Genomic DNA, 23426 nt, shown 5'->3' with positions numbered 1-23426 from the left:
TGTCTGAATCACTATTCGTTTTTCTTTTTTGGGGTTGCTATTGTCTTCTTTTAAGCTTCATTGCCAGAATGGAAATGATAAGAACAGTGTTAGGAAATTCCAGGGGCTCTAAACACAGTCCTACTTGTTCTTACTGTGGGATTGCAACACAATTTCCATTTGATAATTAGCTATCCTTTTTGTCATTTGATTTTGTGACATGAGAAGCTTGAAATATCTGCTGGTGGTCTCAACTTTCTGTTTGATTTAACCAGTGTTGTGTCCTTTAGTGGAACCATTCCTCTCCTGAGAATGAAGGCCTGTAACACAGCAGAGCTTGAGATTATAGGGGTTTGGAAACATTCTGTGTGTGGATTGTCAGGTGTAATAGAGAAGCCCCTACCAATTCCACCACTCAGTTCCATGACTCATCTTTTCTGGTCATGGCAGAAACAGCCTCAAACATTGGTTATCAGTTCAAAGCCTATGCCAAAGCTTGAAGGACAGCACCTCAACCTTGCGGGTTACATAATTCAGTTGTCAGTAGGCTACATTACTATTGTTTCAACCATGCTACCTCTGGATGCAAGAACATCATACTAAAAATAGTGGATTTTCTACATGTGAGTTCACTGCTGCACTTTTCTGATATAAAACAAATCCCCTAGTGAGAAGCAATGTTGTGTCTCATACCATGATAGTAAATAAGGTACTATATTAATTTCCTAGGGCTGGCTTTATGAAGTACCACACACAGGGTGACTTAAAACAACAAAAATCTATTCACTCACAATTCTGGAGGTTAGAAGTCTAAAATCAAGGTACCATGAGGGCCATGAGTTTTCTGAAAGCCCTAGGGAAGAAACCTGCCTTGCCTTTTCCTAAGTTATAAATACCCTCTGGAAAGGAGGGGGGAAATGTCTAAAAAGAAGTTTATTCATTACAGTCCGTAGACCACATGTGTCAGTGTTGGGATGTCCCAGAGGAGATGAAAGAAATTTGAATTTTCCCAGTGTTACCTGGCAATTTATCTGTTTTTAGCAACCACACTAGGTAATTGTCATGTACAATAAAGTTTAAGTGAACTAAAATTTTAGGAACTTTAGCAATTATTCAGTCAACTAATTATGACTCAAGAGGAGTAGGAAACTACAAGAAGATTTCCCACCCACATATGCATTTGGTTTGGGCTGAATATATCTGGGTATGTGTGTAGATTGCATGATGCTTAGCAGTAGAGGATACAGTGTGAGCTTATTGTGTGTATTTATTACTTGAGCGTGGTTATGCATATACAAGTATGTGGGCCATTTTCTGTTGAATTTTAAAAACAGTGATAACAAAATGCTCTCTAGAATTTGGGAAATAGAATTATCAAGGGGTTCTGTGAAACAATGACAGAACTTCTTTAAAGACACCCCAAACATATTTTTCTGGCTACTTTTTTCTATGTGTAAAGGAAAAATGTCCAGAATGAGGAATATAAATGGTTCATCATTGAAGAGAAAGTACATCTAATTATATCATCTTCTGGAGCTTTTCTTTTTAAATCTCATTTCAAAGTTGGGATAAAGAGAAATGATCAGTTGCTTGTTATTTTTATCAGAAGTTGGAATTTTTTTTTGAGAATCTCAGGACAAAAAGAACTGTAAGCTCACTAGCTTTATTTTATTTAAGGTATTGAAGAAGAAATGCAGAAAAAGAGAGTTTGTACATGAGTGATTTTAATTGACTAACAAAGTTAAATACTGCACTAGAAAGGCCTACTGACAACCTGCTAATAGCAAAAAGATAACACAAATCTAAAAATTGCTGTCTTTTTATTGGACAAAGTAAAATAAAATTTTATAACACATCTTGATGTTCCATGTGACTATAGAAGAATGTTTTTTAAGTCTTAAAGGTCAAGCCTTCAGAAACCAAAAGTTCATGTAGTCTTTTCATCTTAACTAGAGTGGTAACATCACTTTTCTCTTTGATCTATTTATTTAAATGTGAATTTCCATTAAACACAAGATTTTAACTGAGCAATTTGGGGAAGGTTTTTGGGTTTAATTATCAGTTCACAGAGTTTCCGCCAGTGGTAAATATTTATACCATACTGAATGTGTTGAATTAAGGCTTACTGTTAAAGAGAGGAAAGAATTAAATCGCCAAAAAAATTACTCAGTTTGTTCCACCTGCAAAGTGCACTGATTTACTTAATCTCACTCTGTCAGTTTTAAAAGCATGATTATAATTGCAAATGCTAAAGTATCAGTTGTCCAAATGACGAGATTGTTGTTAAAGATGAAAGGAGAAAAAAAAAGATGACATTTAGAAAAAAATAAATCTATTTATTGTTCTACCTCATTTTGCTTTTTTCAGAGGTACTGGGAAATTTTGTACAGATCAAAGGAAATGAAAAATACATAAATTTGCTGAAAATATCACAGTAAAAAAATCTCAAAAAGAGAAAAAGAAGGAAAGGTTGTAAACTAAACAAATAAGAGAAAGAAAGAATTTAATTAAACCCCAAATAACAGTTAAAAGGAGTAAGAGAAAAGCAGGTAACCCATAGAGATGTCTAGTCAATGGGAACCACAAAAAAGCTTTATGACACAAGTTTACCTCTTGGTTCTTAGGAAATGTATATAACACTCTGCCATTTTGGGGGACTGGGGTTGGCTTCTTATGTAAAATATTGGCGCACACGCCACCTGTGTGATGCTAGGTAAGTCACTGAGAAGCATATCAAACATGTACTTGGGCTGTCATTTCTGTTAGATTTCTCAATCATGTTTCCACCATGCACCACAAAAGAAATCTCCTTGCTTGTGATACCTACTTTGTTGGAGGGAAGGGTAAATACCACTTTATGTCATATAGGTTCTTGGTCAAGTCAAGAGAATTTTTGAACTTTCTTTGATTTCAGAGGTGAGACCACCTTCTGCTCCAGACCAGTTTACAGTAGAAGATTAGCATTTCAGTGACAACTGGAAATATTAAAGGAAAGCAGGACTGTTCCATTTTTTTGCCAATTGAGACAAAACAGTCAAAATGTTGACAAATGTAATATGCATATAGAAGTTACTATGAGATTAAGTGACTTAATGCATATAAAGACACTAGTTTTATGTCTGGCAAATAGTAAGTACTTGCTATTATTGTTCAAGTATACAATTAGCTAAATGGATTTGTGTGGATCAGAGAACTCAACCATACATAACAAAGGGTTCTCAATGTACAACTTTAGGGCCGGGTGCGGTGGCTTATGCCTGTAATCACAGCACTTTGGGAGGCTGAGGTGGGAGGATCACTCATGGTCAGGAGTTTGAGACCAGCCTGGACAACATGGTGAAACCCCGTCTCTACTAAAAACACAGAAATTAGCCAGGAGTCGTGGCATGCGCCTGCAATCCCAGCTACTCGGGAGGCTGAGGAAGGAGAATTGCTTGAATCCGGGAGTCGGAGGTTGCAGTGAGCTGAGATTAGGCCACCGCACTCCTGCCTGGGCAACAGAGTGAGACTCTGTCTCAAAAAACCAACCAACCAACCAACAAACAAAAACCCCTAAAATTAGCCAGGCATGGTGGCGGGCGCCTGTAGTCTCAGCTACTTGAGAGCCTGAGGAGAATTGCTTGAACCCGGGAGGCGGAGTTTGCTGGTAAGCCGAGATCGTGCCACTGAACCCCAGCCTGGGAGAAAGAGTGAGACTCCGCCTTAAAAAAAAAAAAATCACATAACAAGGTTATAACTGGAACTACTGAATCAGCTTTGAGGTATTATTATTTTTCAAAATTGCTGGAAAAAAAGCCTTCAGCATAGCATTGATGTTGTTTCTGAGAGACTGCAGCCTTTAGCAGAAAAAGCCCTATCTTTGGTATCAGACAGATGTGAGTTAACATCTCAGTTCTGCCACTTACTAGCTGGGTGACCTTCGTCAAGTTGCTTTGACTCATCTTCAGTTTTTTAATCTATGAAATGCAACTTGTGATGAGCAGGAAACTGGCATGCTTTGCGTGATTCTAGGCACACATAAGGTGCTTAACATATGTGCATATCCTCAGGTTCTCATTTCCTTAATATGATCTATCACTTAAGACTATTTAGGTTTGTGCAGGAAAAAAATTGCTTATCAACTTACATAGCAATGCAGATTAGTCTTATGCTAAGGAGGTATTTCATGTTCCAAATATAATTTAGTTTCTTTCATATCCTTGTTATCAATTTTCTTTTTGATCTTAGACTTAGCTAAGTGCATTATACTTTAGAATTCCTTAAAATCAGTCTTTGTTTAACAACAATAGATTTTTAGCTTTGTCAAATATTCTTGGCTTCAAAGTAGAATTCTCTTTCATAGATAATAAAATAATCAAATCTGAGATCAGTAAAACATTTTTCCCCAATTTGGTTAAAACAAAGTTAAAAAAAAGACTCCAGTTATTTTATTTTAATAAGGGAAGCAACATAGGTACTTCTGTGTTCTCGACTTTAGCAGTCCCCACAGTTAGGTAAACTTCCCATAGTTCTATTTGCTTTTGAAAGATTAATAACAGAGGTCTATCCAGAGGCTGACTCTTTCTCTATCCTTTTACCTTCTGGAGTGGTGGCACAAAAACTTTTCAATCATGTATTGCAGCAGTAAAATAAGAACATTTGAGCTTTTACTTGTTTGAGTAAACGTATGCGTTTATATGTTCTATATGGTACATTAGCACACACCATATTACATATTATGCACATTGTAAAGTGTATCCTAAAACAGAAATAAAAAAGATTGAGAGAAAGATGAACTAAACTATGTATTTTAAAAATATTTTGGTAAGCATGATGGTTTCACACTATTATAATTTTCCACTTTTTCACGGCATAATATACACATAGGGTGACTTTTATTATAAATGATTGAGGATGCAAATTGGTATTTTGAATAGCCTCCTTAAGACTTTTGACGGATGTGAGCTGACTTTTTGTCAAACCTGTTTATGTTATCATTGTTTTCTGTAGTGGCATACTGAAACAAAGTTTGTTCTTAAAGAAGGAGTTAGTGTCAGCTCTGCCATTTCCTATTAGTCACTTCTACTTGCATGATTAGAATTTTGTTTGTGGTTTTGTTGTAGGAATCTTTTAGTGACTTACCCATTAAAGTTAATTTCAATAGATAATACTCTTAAATCCTCTTAATTAGTCACACACAAAGTGCACCTTGTCACCATGTAGTGGAAATGAGCCAGGGAGGGAGAATGCTGGATCGACCTCTCCCATATGTGGAACCTCACTCTTTCCTTAGGACACCTCACCCAGAGTAGGTCAATGCAACCCTCTGATTCGTAGACAAGCAGGGAATATCCTGGTCAATCCATGTATCAAATACTTGTGAAGTGCAATTTCTTGTTTGTTCAGGGAGAAGAGATAAGTAGAAGTAGAACTGCCCATATTTTATTTCACATTCCACTGGTCACCTCTTCAGCCCCTGCATTGAATTTGAGAGACACCCTTTCAAGAGCATGGGTCAGTAAATCTTTTCTGTGAAGGGGCAGATAATAAGTATTTTCAGCTTCGTGAGCCAGATAGTCTTGTTGCAACTCTTCAACTCAGCCACTGTCATGCCAAAACATCTATAGACAATACAAAAGTAAATGACCGTGGCCATGTTCCAATAAAATTTCATTTACAAAAACAGGCATTTGGTCAGATTTGAAATGGAGATCATAGTTTGTCAACTTGTTATCTAGAGAATACTGGGCTTGATCAAAACTAATAAAATAATGAATCCCATATTTACCAGAAAATGACTTGAGAAAAAAGCCTTTGAAGGGGGTGGCTTAGCTTAACTCAGCAGTCTCATTTACAAGTCACATTGGACTGCACAACTTTCATGCTGCTAATTGATAAGCTGATGTAGCCTTCTCTCCGTCTCTGATTCATTTGCTGTGTTTCTCAATCACACACACATATACATTCATGCGCACACTGACACCCACACCCATAGGGTAATGAGGTAGCTGCTGTGTGTTGAAAATTAATGAGAAGATATAAAGGGAGATTCAGATGTGTTCTGACTGGTGCAGTTGTAACTTTGTGGCAGGAAGAATACAGGGACTTTCCCAAATGGCAGGACATCTTTCTTTTAGCAACAGTCAAAAACTTTAGCAAATCAAGAGATCTTTAGCAAATCCTGAGCAAATTATGTCCAGGGAATATGGACAAAACTGAATGAAGACAAACACCTCAAGTAACAAGTTACAATGAAAGGGAATTAGCGGAAGTGCTTTTTTTCTTTTCCCCCACACAGTGAGGCAGGAGGAGATCTTTGCCCAGTAGACTCCCTGCCTTTTGTGGTAACTTTCATGTTTTCACTTCCACTCTATTAATATTTCCTTCCACCTTTTAGATGGTTTTCCAACCCTCTTCCCCAATTACTTAGGGTCTTTAAGACATCCAGAATTCCCTACAAAAGGACTCCACATTGGTCAGCTTTGCCCCCAAATTGCCCCTTCTCTTCACATTCTTCTTCCCATAAAATAACAGTAAGCATAGATGATAATTTTCATTAGTGAGCCCTCATAACTATAGCATGATAGATACAGGACTTAGCTAATCACAATATCCAGGGAAACTGCAGGAACAGTTTTTTGTTTTTTTTTTTGTAAAGCAGAAGTCATTAGTTGTGTAGTCAACCACATTTAGTTAACTTCCCAGTGTGGTCAGGCAAACATGATAAAGGAAAGCAAATTACCTCATTTTCTTGGACTTTGGGCTTAATTGACAATTTTATATAAATCTTTTTACTAACACCAAGAGGCATTTTAGTAGAATAGGTTGTTTCATAGGAATGCAATTCCCAGATAACTAGAGCTGACTCAGTTAAGGGAAGTGGGGAAAATCTACATTATTATGTAGGGCTTGTCAGGCATGGTGTTAGATTCCTAATCAGTTTTGATTTATTTAGTCTTTCAATAAATGTAAGGACTAAGTATTATGCTATTTTAAAATTTTAAAAAGAAGAAACTACAGTTTTGAGAGGTTATGTAACTTGTGCAAGATCACAAGCTGGGGAGGGGGCGCAGAATTTTGACCCAAACCCCAACCTGCTTCCGTTGTCTGATGCAACCCTTCTTAATTTTAAAAGTTTGCATTTGCATGGCCCTATTTTTAAGTATTGTCATAAACTCTTCTACCTTAACAAAGGATGTTAAATATTTTTCAAGTTGTTCTTGATAATCCAGTGTTGGCATATGAATCATAGCCCCACAGGGACTTTTGAAGTATGAGGGATATTGGTCTTGGGGTCCCATCTGGAGTGTTTTTTTGAGCTCTTATGTCTATTTTTTATCAGTTTTGGATCTTCATTTTTATCAACAGGCTTTTGACTGTCACTTCTTATTTCTCTTTCTGTGACTGCCTTTCTCAAGTTAGCTAATACTATCCATTTCTAATTTTCAGTCTAATGTCCTGATGACTGCCAAACCAGACAACCACTCCTACTAGAATTATGTCTAAAGGTGGTGGTGTTTTTAGATCAGGGTGAGGATCTCAACAGAAAGGACTGGAACATAATTATTTCAGCTGGTCACAGACATTTTTTATTCCTCTCAGTAGTCTTAACTTTATTCTGTAAAACTGAGATCCCTGGACAAGTGAGCTGGAGAAAATTGAGACATTATCATGTTTATCTTAGGTATATTTTAGAAAAAAGTACCCATAACCTAATTTTTTCTTAATATTTACTTTCAATTCCAGCTTGCTAAACTTGTCTCTTTTTTTACTGCCTTGCCCATCTGATATGTTTTGGCTCTGTGTGCCTACCCAAATCTCACCTTGAAGAGTAATAACCCCCATGTGTCAAGGGCAGGACCAGGTGGAGGTAACTGAATCATGGGGGCAAGTTTCCCATGCTGTTCTGGTGATAATGAGTGAGTCTCATGAGATCTAATGGTTTTATAAGCATGTGGCATTTCCCCTGCTTGCACTTATTCTCTCTCCTGCTGCCCTATGAAGAAGTGCCTTCTGTCATAATTGGAAGTTTCCTGAGGCCTCCCCAGCCATGCAGGAGGTATTTTTTCATAGCAGTGTGAGAATGGACTAATACAGTAAATTGGTACCGGCAGAGTGGGGTGCTGCTATAACAATACCTAAAAATGTGGAAGTGACTTTGGAACTGCATAACAGGCAAAGATTGGAACATTTTGGAGGGCTCAGAAGAAGACAGGAAGATATGGGAACGTTTGGAACTTCCTAGAGACTTATTGAATGGCTTTGACCAAAATGCTGATAATGATGTGGACAATGAATTTCAAATTGAGGTGGTCTCAGATGGAGATGAGAAACTTGTTGGGAACTGGAGTAAAGGTGACTCTTGCTATGCTTTAGAAAAAAGACTGGTGACATTTTGCCCCTGTCCTAGAGATCTGTGGAAATTTGTACTTGAGAAAGATGATTTAGGGTATCTGGCAGGAGAAATTTCTAAGCAGCAAAGCATTCAAGATATAACTTAGATGCTCTTAAAAGCATTCAGTTTTATGCATTCAGAAACATGGTTTGGAATTGGAACTAATGTTTACAAGGGAAGCAGAGCATAAAAGCTTAAAAAATTTGCAGCCTGATGAGGCAGTGGAAAAGAAAAACCCATATTCTGAGGAGAAATCAAAACCAGCTGCAGAAATTTGCATAAATAACAAGGAGTCAAATGTTAATTGCCAAGACAATAGAGAAAATGTTTCCATGGCATATCAGAGGTCTTTATGGCAGTCCCTCTTATCATATGCCCAGAGGCCTAGGAGGAAAAAATGGTGTCATGGGTTGAGTCCTGGGTCTTGCTGCTTTGTGTACTCTTGGGACTTGGTGCCGTGTATTCCAGCCATGGCTAAAAAGGTACAAGGAAAGGTACAGCTCAGGCCATTGCTTCAGAGGGTGTAAGCCCCAAGCCTTGGAGACTTCCATGTGGTGTTAAGCCTGCGGGTGCACAGAAGTCAATAATTAAGATTTGGGAACCTCTGCCTAGGTTTCAGAGGATGTACAGAAATGCTGGGATATCCAGGCAGAAGTTTGCTGCAGGGGCAGAGCCCACATGGAGAAACTCTGTGAGGACAGTGAGGAAGGGAAATGTCGGTGGGGGGGCCCTCACACAGTGTCCCCACTGGGGCACTGCCTGGTGGAGCTGTGAGAAGAGGGCCACCAACCTTAAGACCCCAGAATGGTAGATCCACAGACAGCTTGCACTATGCATTTAGAAAAGCCACAGACACTCAATGCCAGCCCATGAAAGTAGCCAGAAGTGGGGCTATACTCTGCAAAGCCACAGGGGTGGAGCTGCCCACGGCCATGGGAACCCACCTCTTGCACCAGTGTGAACTGGATGTGAGATACGGAGTCAGAGAAGATCATTTTGAAACTTTAAGGTTTAACGACTGTCCTATTGGATTTTGGACTTGCATGGGGCCTGTAGCCCCTTTGTGTTGGTCAATTTTACCCATTTGGAATGGGTGTATTTACCCAATGCCTGTATCCCCTTTGTACCTGGGAAGTAACTAACTTGCTTTTTGTTTTACAGGCTCATAGGTGGAAGGGACTTGTCTTGTCTTAGATGAGACTTTGGACATTGACTGTCAGGTTAAGGCTGGAATGAGTTAAGACCTTGGGGAACTGTTGGAAGGGCATGATTGTGTTTTGAAATGTGAGGACATGAGATTTGAGAGGGGCCAGGGGTGGAATAATATGGTTTGGCTCTGTGTTCCCACCCAAATCTCACCTTGGATTGTAATAATCCCCACATGTCAAGGGAGGGACCAGGTGGAGGTAATTCAATCATGGGGGCAGTTTCCCTGATGATATTCTTGTGATAATGAGTGAGTGTTATGAGATCTGATGGTTTAATAAGCGTCTAGCACTTCCCTTGCTTGCCCTCATTCTCTCTCCTGCTGCTCTGTGAAGAGGTGCCTTCCACCATGATTGTAAGTTTCCTGAGGGCTCCTCAGCCATGCAGTACCATTAGTCAATTAAACCTCTTCTCTTTATAAATTACACAGTCTCGGGTATTTCTTCATAGCAGCATGAGAACAGACTAATACACCATCTATTTCATGTACAAAGATTAAGAGTTGAAGACATGACATTTCTCAAACTTGAGAAATACAGAAAAATACAAGTTGAATAGAAAGTTATATGTGAGTGAGACAAGAAGAGTTCTAGATTTTGGGTGAATTTGGCCTTGATTTCTTTTCTGCTGTTTATGTTAGAGTGAGCTTGTATTCATTCAGAGGCTAAAGTAAAAGGGGTTGCTAATACCTACCTCATGGAGCCATTATGAAAATTAAATAAAATTACGTGAGAAAGTAGCTAGCACATTGTAATATTTTATCAAATGCTGCATGAAGAATATTGAATGTAATTTAGCAAAATATTATGAACTTCATTTGAAATTAGAACATTCTCAGGGAAGGTGGGGAAGTGTCCCTGCCTGGAAGTTTCTCTCATCCATGAACAGTTATGCATAAGAGAAAGAGGCTGTATAATAGAATGGTTGTGGAATGTGATTATAACCAGGACTATTGGCTTGGATAGTTTATGTGTCTGTTGCCACCCCACAGACGGCAGATTTTGAGCTCCTTAAAGACTGGTAATTTCTGATTTATTTCTGTATCTTCAGATGCCAAAACAGAGCTAATTACATAGTTGATACACAGTAACTGTTTTTTGAATGAAGAAATGGGTGGATGGATGGATGAATGAAAGTGATGAAGAAATTTGTTGTTGCCAGAAGCCAAATGTGCTCATGAGAACCAGTTTCTTACATAACAAGTTCTCCTGTGGATAACACATGGCCAGAAGAGTGAATTCAAATGTGTTTCAAGGAAGACACTCAGTGTCACAATGATGTACTCTGCTTTGCTTTAGGAACCATGATAAAATCTGATTTCCCTATTTCACCTTTGAAATATATTTTTATTTCTTTCAAGGAATTACTTTAAAATAAATATAGATGTAACACTATTATAAAGGAGGCTCTTATTACATATATTGAGATACAACACTGCCTAATTCTAGCCCCTGAAACATGACAACTGCATGAAATAAAAGGCCAGTACAGCTGTCCTGATGGCCAGTGTTAGTCCTGATCCTCAACTCTAGAATTAGAATATATTTTTCTAGAATTATTTTTACAAAGCTCTCTACAACAGAGGATTTAAGGACAAGTAAAAAAGACTTACTGCTAGTAGAGGTTTTATTTAATCACTGTTATCCTCATTATAAATAAGAAATATTTTTTATTGCTTCCTTCAGACACAGCATTTTACTAAATGCTGCCCTCTGTCTCATGATATAACCTTTATAAATTCAATACACTAATATAAATTTGAAGTCATTAAAATTGCTTAATAATTCCTGAGGCCAACATATAGCTCTGGTGTTTACAGTATCTAAGATGAGATTTAGAAATACCACAGCAGGTCAAGATAAAGTAAACTTTTTTATTTGGAGGGAAAAAACTTTTTGTGTTACTGAATAGTTTCAGTTTTTCCAAGATTATATTGTCGGCTATTTTCTTTAAATATTGCAAAGTGGTGGGGAAAGTGTTTGTATTAGTCCATTTTCATACTGCTGTGAAGAAATACCCAAGACTGGGTAATTTATAGAGAAAAAGAGATGTAATGGACTCACAGTTTCACATGGTTGGAAAGACCTCACAATCATGGTGGAAGGTGAAGGAGGAGCAAAGGCACGTCTTATATGGTGACAGGCAAGAGAGCATATGCAGGGGAACTGCCCTTTATAAAACCATTAGGTCTCATGAGACTTATTCACTATGACAAGAACAGCATGGGAAAAACACACCCCCATGATTCAATTATCTCCCACTGGCTTTCTCTCACAACACATAGGGATTATGGGAGCTACAATTCAAAATAAGATTTGCATGGAGACACAGCCAAATCATATTGGTATTACTTTTGCCAGAGCTAAAGAAGGTCCTAGAATTTTGCATACTATGCTGGGTTAGGCAAGTATAGCACACAGTGGTGATTAGCTATGCAATATCTATTTCCTTTTCCCTGTTTCCTTGCTTGGATATCCCTAATATTATTTAAGGTAGAAATAGGTTCCATTAAATATTTACCTTCTCTACTCTTGCACTAGGCATACATGTGAACCAGTTGTTAATAATAAGAAGTGGAATTCTGCTGAGCATTCCTGGCTCAGTTTCTGCCTTCCTTACTGTTATGGGCTGAATGTATGTGTCCCTGTATTAGTTTGTTTTGCATTGCTGTAAAGGAATGCCTGAGGCTGGGCAATTTATGAAGAAAAGAGGGTTATTTGGCTCATGGTTCTTCAGGCTACATAAGAAGTATGGTGCCAGCATCTGGTCAGTTGCTAGCGAGACCTCAGAAAACTTTTACTCATTGTGGAAGGTGAAGAGGAAGCAGGCATGTTTCATGGAAAGAGAAAGAACAAGAGAGAGGGATCAAGAGAAAGGGAGGAGGAGACAAGCTCTCTTAAACAACCAGCTCTGGTGTGAAGTCAAAGAATTAGAACTCACTCATCACTGCAGGGAGGGTACCAAGCCGTTTACGAAGGATCTGCTCCCATGACCCAAGCAACCCACTAGGCCCTACCTCCAACATTGGAGATCATATTTCAGCATGAGATTTGGAGGTAATAAACATCCAAACTATATCAGTCCCCTAGTAAAGTTCATATGTTGAAGTCATAGCTCCTGATGTGACAGTATTAAGAGGTAGGATCTTTGGAAAGTAGTTAGGTTTACATTAGATTGTGAAGATGGGGCCTTTGTGATGGGATTAATGCCCTTTTAGGAACAGGGGGAAAGATCGTTCTTCCATAAGCATTCAAAGAGTAATGACCATCAGAGCTCCTAGCAGGAAGAGGGCTGTCTAGAAAGTGGTCCCTCACCAGACACGGATATGCCAGGACTCAGAACCTTGAACTTGGACTTCCCAGCCTCTAGATAAATAAATTTCTCTTGTTTAAGTCACACAGTTTATGGCATTTTGTTGTATTAATAGCAGCCTGAGCAAAGACACTGACAAAGAGGATAATGAGCTGGTTGCTATCCCTCTCCCTCCTAATTCTTTCTGCTTTGAATGCAGATGTGATATCCAAAGCTTAAGCAGCTGTCTTGTAATCATTGAGGGATAAGTACAGGATAAAAGCCAACATACTAAGGATGGAAGAAGAGAGGAAAATGCAAGATCTTGTGTCCTTGATGGCATCTTCAAGCAGCTAACATGTTGTAATCATTTACTTTCGAACTTCTTGTTACCTGGGAAAAGGAAACCCTTATTTGTTTAAATTACTGCAAGTTGGGTTTCCTGCTATTTGCAGTTGAAAGCAGCCATAAAAGTAAAATATGGCGATGGTTCATTATTATTCAAGTTTCCTGTCTACAAATAGATATTTAGTTTTTGTTTCTTAGCAATTTCACAAAGCAGCTGAATGTAATATGAAAAAGGACTATCTTCATGAAGTCAACCTTCTCAACAAATAAAAGTTTGAAGGTGTAACTAGGTAGAATCTCTTTAAGAAAAATCGTTTAAACCCCAAATATTTCTAATAAATGTTCCAAAAAAACTCTTATTATCTGGAGAAATCACTGACTTTAATAACAGCCTTTGCAGTGGCATTTTTAAAAGGCTTTTTGCTTTTTTTGGCCACTCCTCAGAAGATACTAGTATGAAAAACACACTTTTATCAGTACATGGAAGACTGTATTTTCAGGCAGTCTTCAATCATGACTAAAAGTATGTTTCTGTAATGAACCAGCAAGACTGGGATGATTTTGTTAGTTAATTTGAAGGATCAGACACTAAAGTATCTAAAAATACAATTCAAATACCAACATTTACTTTCAAATCATTTGTAACAGTTATTGGAGGACTGCGTTTCACCAATTTCTTAACTATATATTTGCCTGCCTATGTATTTATGTATTTAATAGAGGCTCATAACTACTAGAAGTATTTGGGGACTGAGATATATTCATTACTGATTGGCATCCTGAAGATATCATTTGCATTTCTTTTTTTTTTTTCTTGAGACAGAGTCTCGCTCTGTCTGGAGTGCAATGGCACAATCTTGGCTCACTGCAACCGCTGCCTCCCAGGTTCAAGCAATTCTCCTGCCTCAGACTCCTGAGTAGCTGGGACTACAGGTGCGCACCACTATGCCTGGCTAATTTTTGTATTTTTCATAGAGACAGGGTTTTGCCATGTTGGCCAGGCTGGTCTCGAACTCCTGACCTCAGGTGATCTACCTGCCTTGGCCTCCCAAAGTGCTGGGATTACAGGCGCGAGCCACCGTGCCCAGACTGCATGTCTATTTTCTCATGGAGCCTTCTATTTTTATAACGTGGAATGCTCTTGATATGTGCTGTCCATTTTCAATGTCATCACAATGTTTCCCCGGGTTCAGCTGTAATCATCTCACATTTCCCAAGTCACTACCTAGTCCTGGGTATACCAGAGCCAAGGACTGAGGTAATTAGATTTCAGGCTAAAAAGCAACTATGGTTTTTGAGAATTTAACTTTTCTTTTGTTTTAGATTACACTAGGGGTATTTTTTTTTTTTTTAAGTTGCAATGATCCAAATTCTTGTACAGTTAAGTAAATAGGCCTGGGCTATAGAGAAAAAAAACAACAAATATCAACCATCCAACCAACCAACCAGCCAACCAAACAAAATGCTTTGGCCTACATGGAGAATCATTCTAAAACAAAGCTATAAAATAGGACAAATTTCTTGTCAATGTCCTTCTCATTACCTATTCTATTTCCCCCTCTCCTTTCATAAAACTGTACAAAGAAATTCAGTCTCTTCATGTTGTCTGAGGTTCTATATTCTAAATATGTTTACATATTCTATTTCTAACCAAGCAAACAGGCCATGTGTCCTATTCCTTCAGCATTACTTTCTTGACTATATGTCATGTTGAACTGGATATATGCCATTTTAAATAATGCCTTAATATACTTATCCTCCAAATTTACTTGAATTATAAAATAATGAAATCGCTTATTTAAAATAACTTACAGCTATTTGGAGACACTAATAGCTTTAACAGAGGCTCATAACTACTAGAGGTACTTGGGGAATTAGGTATATTCTTGTTTTCTCACAAACATTAGATAGATGTTTTTCTTTCTATATCACCTTTAAAATGGTTGACTTTACCTTAATGTCTTCACACAGCTCCCAACCAATGGGAGAAATAAAATTATAAAAACCATTTTTTAAGATGATAAATGGCACCGAAGAGAGATTTAGCTACTCTCCTCATTATTTTCAATGTCACACAATGACTTGGTGTGGATGGAGCTGAAGTTACCCCATTTTCAATTTAGCATGTTCACCATAAATTACTACAGACTTTATGGCTGTTTTTTTTTTCTTTTTTTGCCTTGAACATTACTTATTATGAAACAGTCAAGGTCAGCTTTTCAATTTTATCAGTGAGCAGCTGCATGGAAGCCAACTGGATTGGCTGAGAGTTGAAGGATCAGAGTCAGCCCCAAATAGCCAGATTGAACATGCAACAATTTCCTCTTAAAATGTGATCACCTGTAACCTAACTCCTGATAAATATAACTCAATGTTATTTAAACACCATCCTGAAGGAACAGTGCACCATTCCAAAAGCATTTTTCTTCAGCTGGACTGTTAACTAAATGACCATGTACTCTGAATAATAAGACCATTGGAAGATTTGTTATAGATTTTGGTGTGCAAACAGTAACCACTTTGAATTCACATAACACGCATTTTTTTTTAAACCTTCTTTTAGCTGACATACAATACAGAGAAAAGAATTCTAAGTCATAGTCTCAGGGGAGCAGGCGGAAAGTGGGTGGACAGAGGAGGGGAGCCTTGCAAAACCTGAGTACGTGGTCTGGTGCTAACGCTCTCTGATACAGATGTTTCCATTTCTGTTGCTGTGAGAAAGAAAGCCAAATGTGACCATTTGTCAACACCTGAAGAAAACTTTGAAGAGGTGACTGTGAATCATATAAAAGCCTTTTCTAAGCAACAATTTGTCAGAGAAAAAATTACTCAATCTAAGAAAAGGAAACATTAAATGGACATACAGAATTGCTTTGAAAGCTAAAAAAAAAAAAAAACAAAAACTCAGTTGGTTAAACTTTTGCAATATGTAAAACTCCATAATTCTCTTTTCAAATATTTTTCCTTTTGAAGCAGATTTATTAAGAAAATCCTTAGGTTATCATAGTTCTTGTCAGCAGCGGTAAAATGCTTTAGAATGACTGAATCATTCTTTTGAATTCTATGATATTATTTTGAAGCTGAGATTTATGTACAGAAGAAAGGATCTGAGAACCTCTGTATTTACCTTCTACTCCCTATGATTGAAAACATGGAGAAAACATGTGTTTAAATTAGCACATGATCTCTGCTCTTCTCAGGTTAGTAGATCCTACAGGAGACCCATTTTTCACACTTCGTTGCTTTCAAACTTCAAAAATAAGCAGCAAACGGTCATTATTTTCTCTTCTTATTGCTGTAAAAAGTGGAAGATACTTTGAAGAGCACTTTTATCAAAGCAGAAGTTTTCTGTATTCCGGATGTTGTTTGTCTTACACAATAGAATTTGAGTATGTTATGTGTTTCCTGATTAGTATTTCTGATTAGGACATAGATAATCATCTGAAGTAAGTGCTGCTGGATATTTTTGGACTTCACATAAATATACATGAATGTGGGTGGCAGGAGCATAGTAAATAACACAACACTGAGTGATTAGAGTCTAATATGCTATGTTGTCAGGGACGAAATGTGGGTTCAATTTCCAGTTGTAGCCTCTTATAACTCATCCAGATCTTAGTGTAATAGGGACTGACCGTGTATGAATGTGTGTTTAATGTTTTCTCTCAAACCAGGAAGAGTCAGACTTCTAATTTCGGAATTATACTTCCCTCTTTAATGTTCATTTGTGATTTGAAGTATGTGATCAATTACATGGGTACATTCTGCATAGTTGGGTATTGTTAAAGGTCTTTCTAAGAAGAAAGGAAGATAGACAAATAATACACAAATAAATAAAAATAAATTGTGTTCATTAGACTGAGGCATTAATTATATTGAAACTTTGAAAATTTGTAAACATTTTTAAATTTTCACTTCCTTTTCAAGCCATCTTTGTGCCAGGTGGCAGACAACCTCTGGTGCACTCGTGAATGTCTAGTATCCTGCGTGCTAGCAATTCATTGCTGACCCTAGTGTCAATTCACAGACCAGTCCCTCCTCTCCCCATTCACAGCTGTTTCTCTGCAAGTGGCATGAGAAACTGGACTATGCATTCCTTTGTTTACCTTATAGTGATGAATCTGAGATGCAGAGATGAAGACATTGGCCTTGAGGTATGGCCTGACACCACGCCGAAGACAAGAATTCAGGGCTTTTTAATTCCCAGTTCTGTGAAACATCAGCTTTTATTTTCTCTTCATTTCAGCTTCATAGTATCTTCTCTAAATCAGGCTCAGTGGGCATACTACAAATGCTGACTGCCAAACACTGGCACTTAACACCCTGTAAATGAGCTGTCAGGACTTGCAGGACAAGAAGCTACAGTATATAATCTGGAGCTTGCTTCAAAAAGGCAAATTGATCCCATAATTTCAATTCTTATTCCCTTCTTAAATTCCACTGACATGGCCAAAGGAATATAAAAACATGAAAAAATCTGTATGAGTTTCAAAACAAATAAGCCTGTCTTCTGTATGCCAGAGGAATCTAGGTAAGATACAGTGCAAGTGACAATAAGTTCCAGAAAGGGCTCTGGCCAGCCTGTGAGTTGCTGTGTGGGAGCTACAGCTGGCTTGAGAAGTAAGCAGATGCAATCCCAAGTAGAGTACTGCACTGGAAGTGGTGTCAGGTGAAGGAAGGAGCAAGTCTTTGAAAAGTTAGGGCGGACAGTAAATCCCAGTTCTTCCATAAACTGTTGGGGATGTGCGGATGCCAACAAATAGTGGCAGGCATCTGCATGCATTCTCAGCTAGCATTTGATGAATGGATGAGCTTTAGGGTGCTGCCAATATGGGATGTTTTCCTCTCTGGGCTGGACCATATACCTAAGATCTTGTATAGAGTTCAGAGTGTAATTTCTGGGTTCCAAAATCAGAGCCTGTTTCACGATTTTCACATACACTTATATCTCTTACAAATTCTGTTTCCCCTCCTATATTTCCTCAGCTTAAAGGTGGGTGTCTTTACATGTCTGAATGTTCTTTACCACAGGAGTATATGTTCCCACAATGCTAGGAGAGGGATGGGGTAATAATAGCTGAGGGTGTCCGGCCTTAAATTTCAGTCTCGGTGGGTTGGGCTTGGCTTCTCTTCCAGCATGTTGGGAGCATTGCCCTGAACTTTAGCTCCTTTGCCCAGGGCACAGGGGGCACAGAGAGCAGAGTTTCTTCACTGATGTTGGAATCTGTTCATAGTCTTCTAGAGCTCTATACCCCCAAAGGACTCTTTTCAGGTAAAAACGTATTAAACCTGCCTGGTTGGATTCCATTTAATTTAGACAACATTCCAGCTTCTCTCTCAATCCATAAGGAATTTATCTACATCTACAAGTTTCCTATTGAAAACACTAGATGCATGGGATTTGTATTTCCTATTTATTCCTTTTCAGTACATCTGTGCAGCATTTTATAGGAACTACATCAGATCTTGTCTAGGAGCAATGGTTTTTACGTTAAACCTAAAAATATTTTACAAAAACATTTTAAACAATATTTTTTTCATAAAGTGGAAAAATCATTCTATGGATGGCACCAAGGGGAATTTGTGTCTTTTGGGGGCATTTTCCCGATGACCCCCATTAAGAGTGAGCTAAGTATAGCCATGGCCCTGCCCACGACTTGCTTCTAGTAAGAGAACTCATGTCAGTTAGAAAAGGGAGGGCAATAGTCTTGTTTATTTTGAGACTCACGGGCAAACTTTGAACAGCAACTCTTCACCGCAGCTGTGGAGATCCTGACCTGAGGTCGCTTCTGCCCACCTCCACCTTTGCCTCCTCACCGACAATCCGACTCCGACCTGTGGAAACAGACCCCAGCAAAGTTGAAAGCAGCTGTCTTTCCTTATATGGAGTACAAAGAAATAGAGGGAACATGACAATCTTTTTAAAAAGTCTCCTTTCCTAATTCTGAACAATAGATTGTTCTTTTTCTCCCAGCCAACCACCAACAACCACCTATACTTTAAGAATGAACAAATAGAGAAAAATCAACAGAAATATGAAAAAGCATCAGTCCTTCATCAGAAAGAGATTTAAAGAATCAAAGCAAAAATCTCCCAATGAATCCAACTTACTACACAGAACTGGAGGTAACTTCAGAAACTTTATTTTGTATTTTTGAAGACTTAGAAGGATGTTGCATCTATGAAAAGGGAACACTTTAAGATAAATAAAAGAATAAAAAAACCACAGCCTTGAACTTTATAATATAAAAATACCACAATGAATATTTTCTATACTTTAAATATAATCAAAATAAAAATCTTCCTCTTCACAGCATACAATATTGTGCAGATATAGCAAATGCATGCTACAGAAGAAAGGTAGACATGGACACCAGAATGCAGAGGAAGTTAACAGTGATGTAGAGATATTTACCATGAATTTAAGAAGACTCATGATGAATTATTTAGGAGATAGAATATAATGGGAACTCCAGAGAAGGAGAGAGAGAAGGATGATACCAAAGAAACAATAAACCAAAAAATTACAAAATTTCCCCAAGCTCAAGAGAGACTTGAATCTCCATGTCAGTTATATAACTGGACAAAATTAATTAAAATGATCCATATTTAGATAATCTTGTTGAAGTATCCAGGAAGAAAATTATTGTGGCTGCCAATCATACTTTTCCTAGGAAGTATTCAATACTATAATAGAAGACAATGAAACAGCTAGAGTTTTGCAGCAAAAATCATTGTGACCCAAGTGCTGTACATCCTGCTAAAGATTATTCATGTGCAAGAGCAGTAGAAAGACATTCTCAGGCATGAAAGAAATCAGAAAGCAAATTACCAATGTGCTGTTCTTGAAAATATAAATCAATAAAGTATTTGTTACCAACTAAGAAATGCATTGACATGAACTTATGAATGAGAAAGATGGAAAAAAAATGGCAGAGAGAAATTAAGCCAGTAAAACACAGAGGTAAAGCTGAATGATTATTGTTATGACTATACAGTTATTGAAAAAATAAAAATATAATGGGAGGAATAGTAAATAGCATCTTAAAAAAATCCCAGATTATTCCCATAAAAGCTAGGAGATGGGGTGGTATGATAAAGGGTGTTCATTGTTCACAGAAATCCATTCTGCCCTCCTGCCCCAGAAATAGAGTTGAGGCTGAGTTAGTTAGACAATGGTTTTTGTTCAGTTAGCCTCAGCTAGTGCTTGCTGATATAATGGCCATGTGACTATCTTCTTATAAATGGTAATCCAGTTAGACTACTGTATACTTAGTGCTCCCCAATATATGTGGCTATATAAGTACTTCTTACAAATAAAATGAGAGCAGAAGTGATGATTTCCACTTCTAGGTCTTACTGAACCTTAAGTATGAGATGGCAACAGTGCCCAAGTGGATGGGGGACGATGTCTTGGGAGGAACGTGGGTTCCTGATTACATAAGGAGCTGTCCTGCTGATCCGGACCATTCACATATGGACTGTTAAGTGAGTGAGAAATGAACTTCCTTCTTGAGTCACTGTGTCATTGGAACTTTTTGCTACAGTAGAGTAGCTTTACCCTGACCTATATAGGTGGTGTGAGAGGAAGAAAAATTGTGCTTAAAGTAATACATGGGATTATCCTTGTGGAGACAAACTACAATCTAAACATATAATATTTTTATGACAATTAGATCATCTTATACATATTGTTTTGAACTTGATTTTTACATGAAATAATATATTTTAGTCATTCTCCATGCCAATATATAAAGTTACACATTATTTTTAACTTTCAAATAGTATTCTATAGTATGACAGCTCTATAATATATTGAATTATTTCTTCTATGTGGGAATTACATGTTTTCCATAATGTTGGGCTATTATAAATAATTCTATAGTGAAATGTTATATGCACATGTGGAGGAATTTCTATAGATTAGATTATTCTAGGTGTGGAATTTCTGGTGTAAAGGCATGCATACAGGGATTGCAAAATTGAGCTCTGGAGATCGGGGAGGGGGGGCGGTCAGATGTAAGTGCTCTAAGTGGTTCTCTTGGCAGCCTCTTGCCCTGCTGGTATTTATGGTTGGCTGGAGTCTGCAGCTGGTATAATTCAAGATTTTCCCCTCTTGGCTTGGTTGGGGCCCAGTGGAGCCCCTGGCTAACTCAGCCCTACTTCAGATTCCATTGGCTAAAAGCTCCTGTATGAATGCAGTATCCTTTAGGAGTCTACTAAAATTTCTCAGGGTCACCTTTTCTTGCTCTGGTAGCCTCCATGGCAAGTCTGGTGATTAACTTAGTGTCTATACCACCTGACTTAAAAGTGGTTTGAGGCCGGGCGCGGTGGCTCACGCCTGCAATTTCAGCACTTTGGGAGGCCAAGGCAGGCGGATCACCTGAAGTCAGGAATTCGAGACCAGCCTGGCCAACATGGTGAAACCCCATCCGTACTAAAAATACAAAAATTAGCTGGGCGTGGTGGTAGGCACCTGTAATCTCAGCTACTCAGGGGGCTGAGGCATGAGAGAATCGCTTGAACTGGGAGTTGGAGGTTGCAGTGAGCCGAGATCGAGCCACTGCACTCCATACCACAGAGTGAGACTCCGTCAAAAAAAAAAAAGAAAAAAGAAAAAAGAAAAAAAGTGGTTTGAGAAGGCTAAGCTCCCTTCTAGGTAATGCTGCACTACCAGATTGCTGTGGTAACACCCTGGGTAGGGTTAGAAAGCAGCCTGAGAGGTTGTTTCCAGTTTTCTAAATAGGCATGGGGCAATAACTCCCCTTTTGGCTTCACTATTACTACAGATGACATAATATACCTTCCCCTCACTGAACTAGAGCCCTGAAATGGCAAATCTGGTCCCCCATCTAAGTATTATTCTTTTTATTTCTTAATCCCCCCTTTTTCCACTCTCTCTGTCTTTCTCTCTTGCTTAAAAGTTCTTCCTGGGAGGGGGCAAGTTTCTTTCATTTTCCATGTATAATATCTTCCATCTTTCTGACTCATGCTTAGCCTTACCAGTGGTGAAATAGATCTCCTCTAGACTAGAAAAGAACTTTATGAACAAACTTCTCCTATTTTGATTGCTTTTATGTTAAAGATGGAGATGAAGAAATTTGAGAAATACTTAGCAAGACATGCCAAACTATTGTCTGTTACATATTTCTATTTTGAAAGATAGCTGCATTATATTTCCTTAGTCTTTCTTTTCTGAACAAATGTGAGTTTCTCCCAGGCAGATAGACGCTTAAGGAGGAATAATGGCAAAAATCTTGTACTTGGAAAGGCAAAAGAGAAAAGCACACTAAAAATTATATATCTATGTATGTGTATATCCCCAACTTTATGCATTTAAAATGTTGACAGTTCTTGCTAATTTAATCTAAAAAGGATTTTCTACTTTAGAGTTCCTTCAATAGTACATAAATGTGGCTCTTTTTTTCATGCTCTTGCCAAACAATGGACATACTTTTTTTTTTTTACTTTTTGTTAACTTAATAAATATATGTCTAATTTGTTTTTGTTTCCATTTCTTACTGCTAGAAAGACTGTGCATCTTTTCTTGTTTATTTGTCACTTATTTTTCTTCTTTTAACGTCCTTTCACAATTTCCTACTGAGTTGTTTCACTTTTCTTAAATATTTAAATTTCTTATTGATTGTGTGAGCTAATATACAATCAATGCTACATGTTAAGCACTTAATAAATACAGTGTCTAATACATAGCAATAACTCAATATGGGTTGTGTCAAAGAAATAAAATTAAAAACAAAATTTTCTCCCAACCCAGGAACGTCTTCACAAAGGCAGTAGAGGAAGAAAATGGTTTTATTATTGAATAAGCATCACAACAGAATGTGGTGCGCCTCACAGGCAACCCACTAAGAAATTGCGAAGATAAAAAGGAATCTCACCCTTTTATACAGCCAAGAGAATAAAACCCATCACAAAATGTTTTCAAGATAAATAATAACTAGTCTTCAAGTAAGCGGACTGGATAGCACCATTTGTTAAACATAGTTCATCCTAGATTCATCTGGTACTTGGGGTGACCATCTGTGTTAGCTCATTGGCTTTATCCAGAGGAAAAACAAACTTTTAATAGCTTTTTGACAAGAGGCAGTTTTGCAACTTGGAGCAAGGTGCCTGACAAAATTAGGCTTCTAGCCTCCCACAGTAAGGGAAAATAGGGGCGCTAACTTCCTTTATAATTCGTTTTCAAAGAGATGGCTCCCAGGTCCTT

The sequence above is a fragment of the Pan paniscus genome, chromosome 12 (assembly GCF_029289425.2).
Source record: "Pan paniscus chromosome 12, NHGRI_mPanPan1-v2.0_pri, whole genome shotgun sequence".
Classification (NCBI taxonomy): Eukaryota; Metazoa; Chordata; class Mammalia; order Primates; family Hominidae; genus Pan; species Pan paniscus.
Note: the sequence above shows the minus strand (reverse complement) of the source record.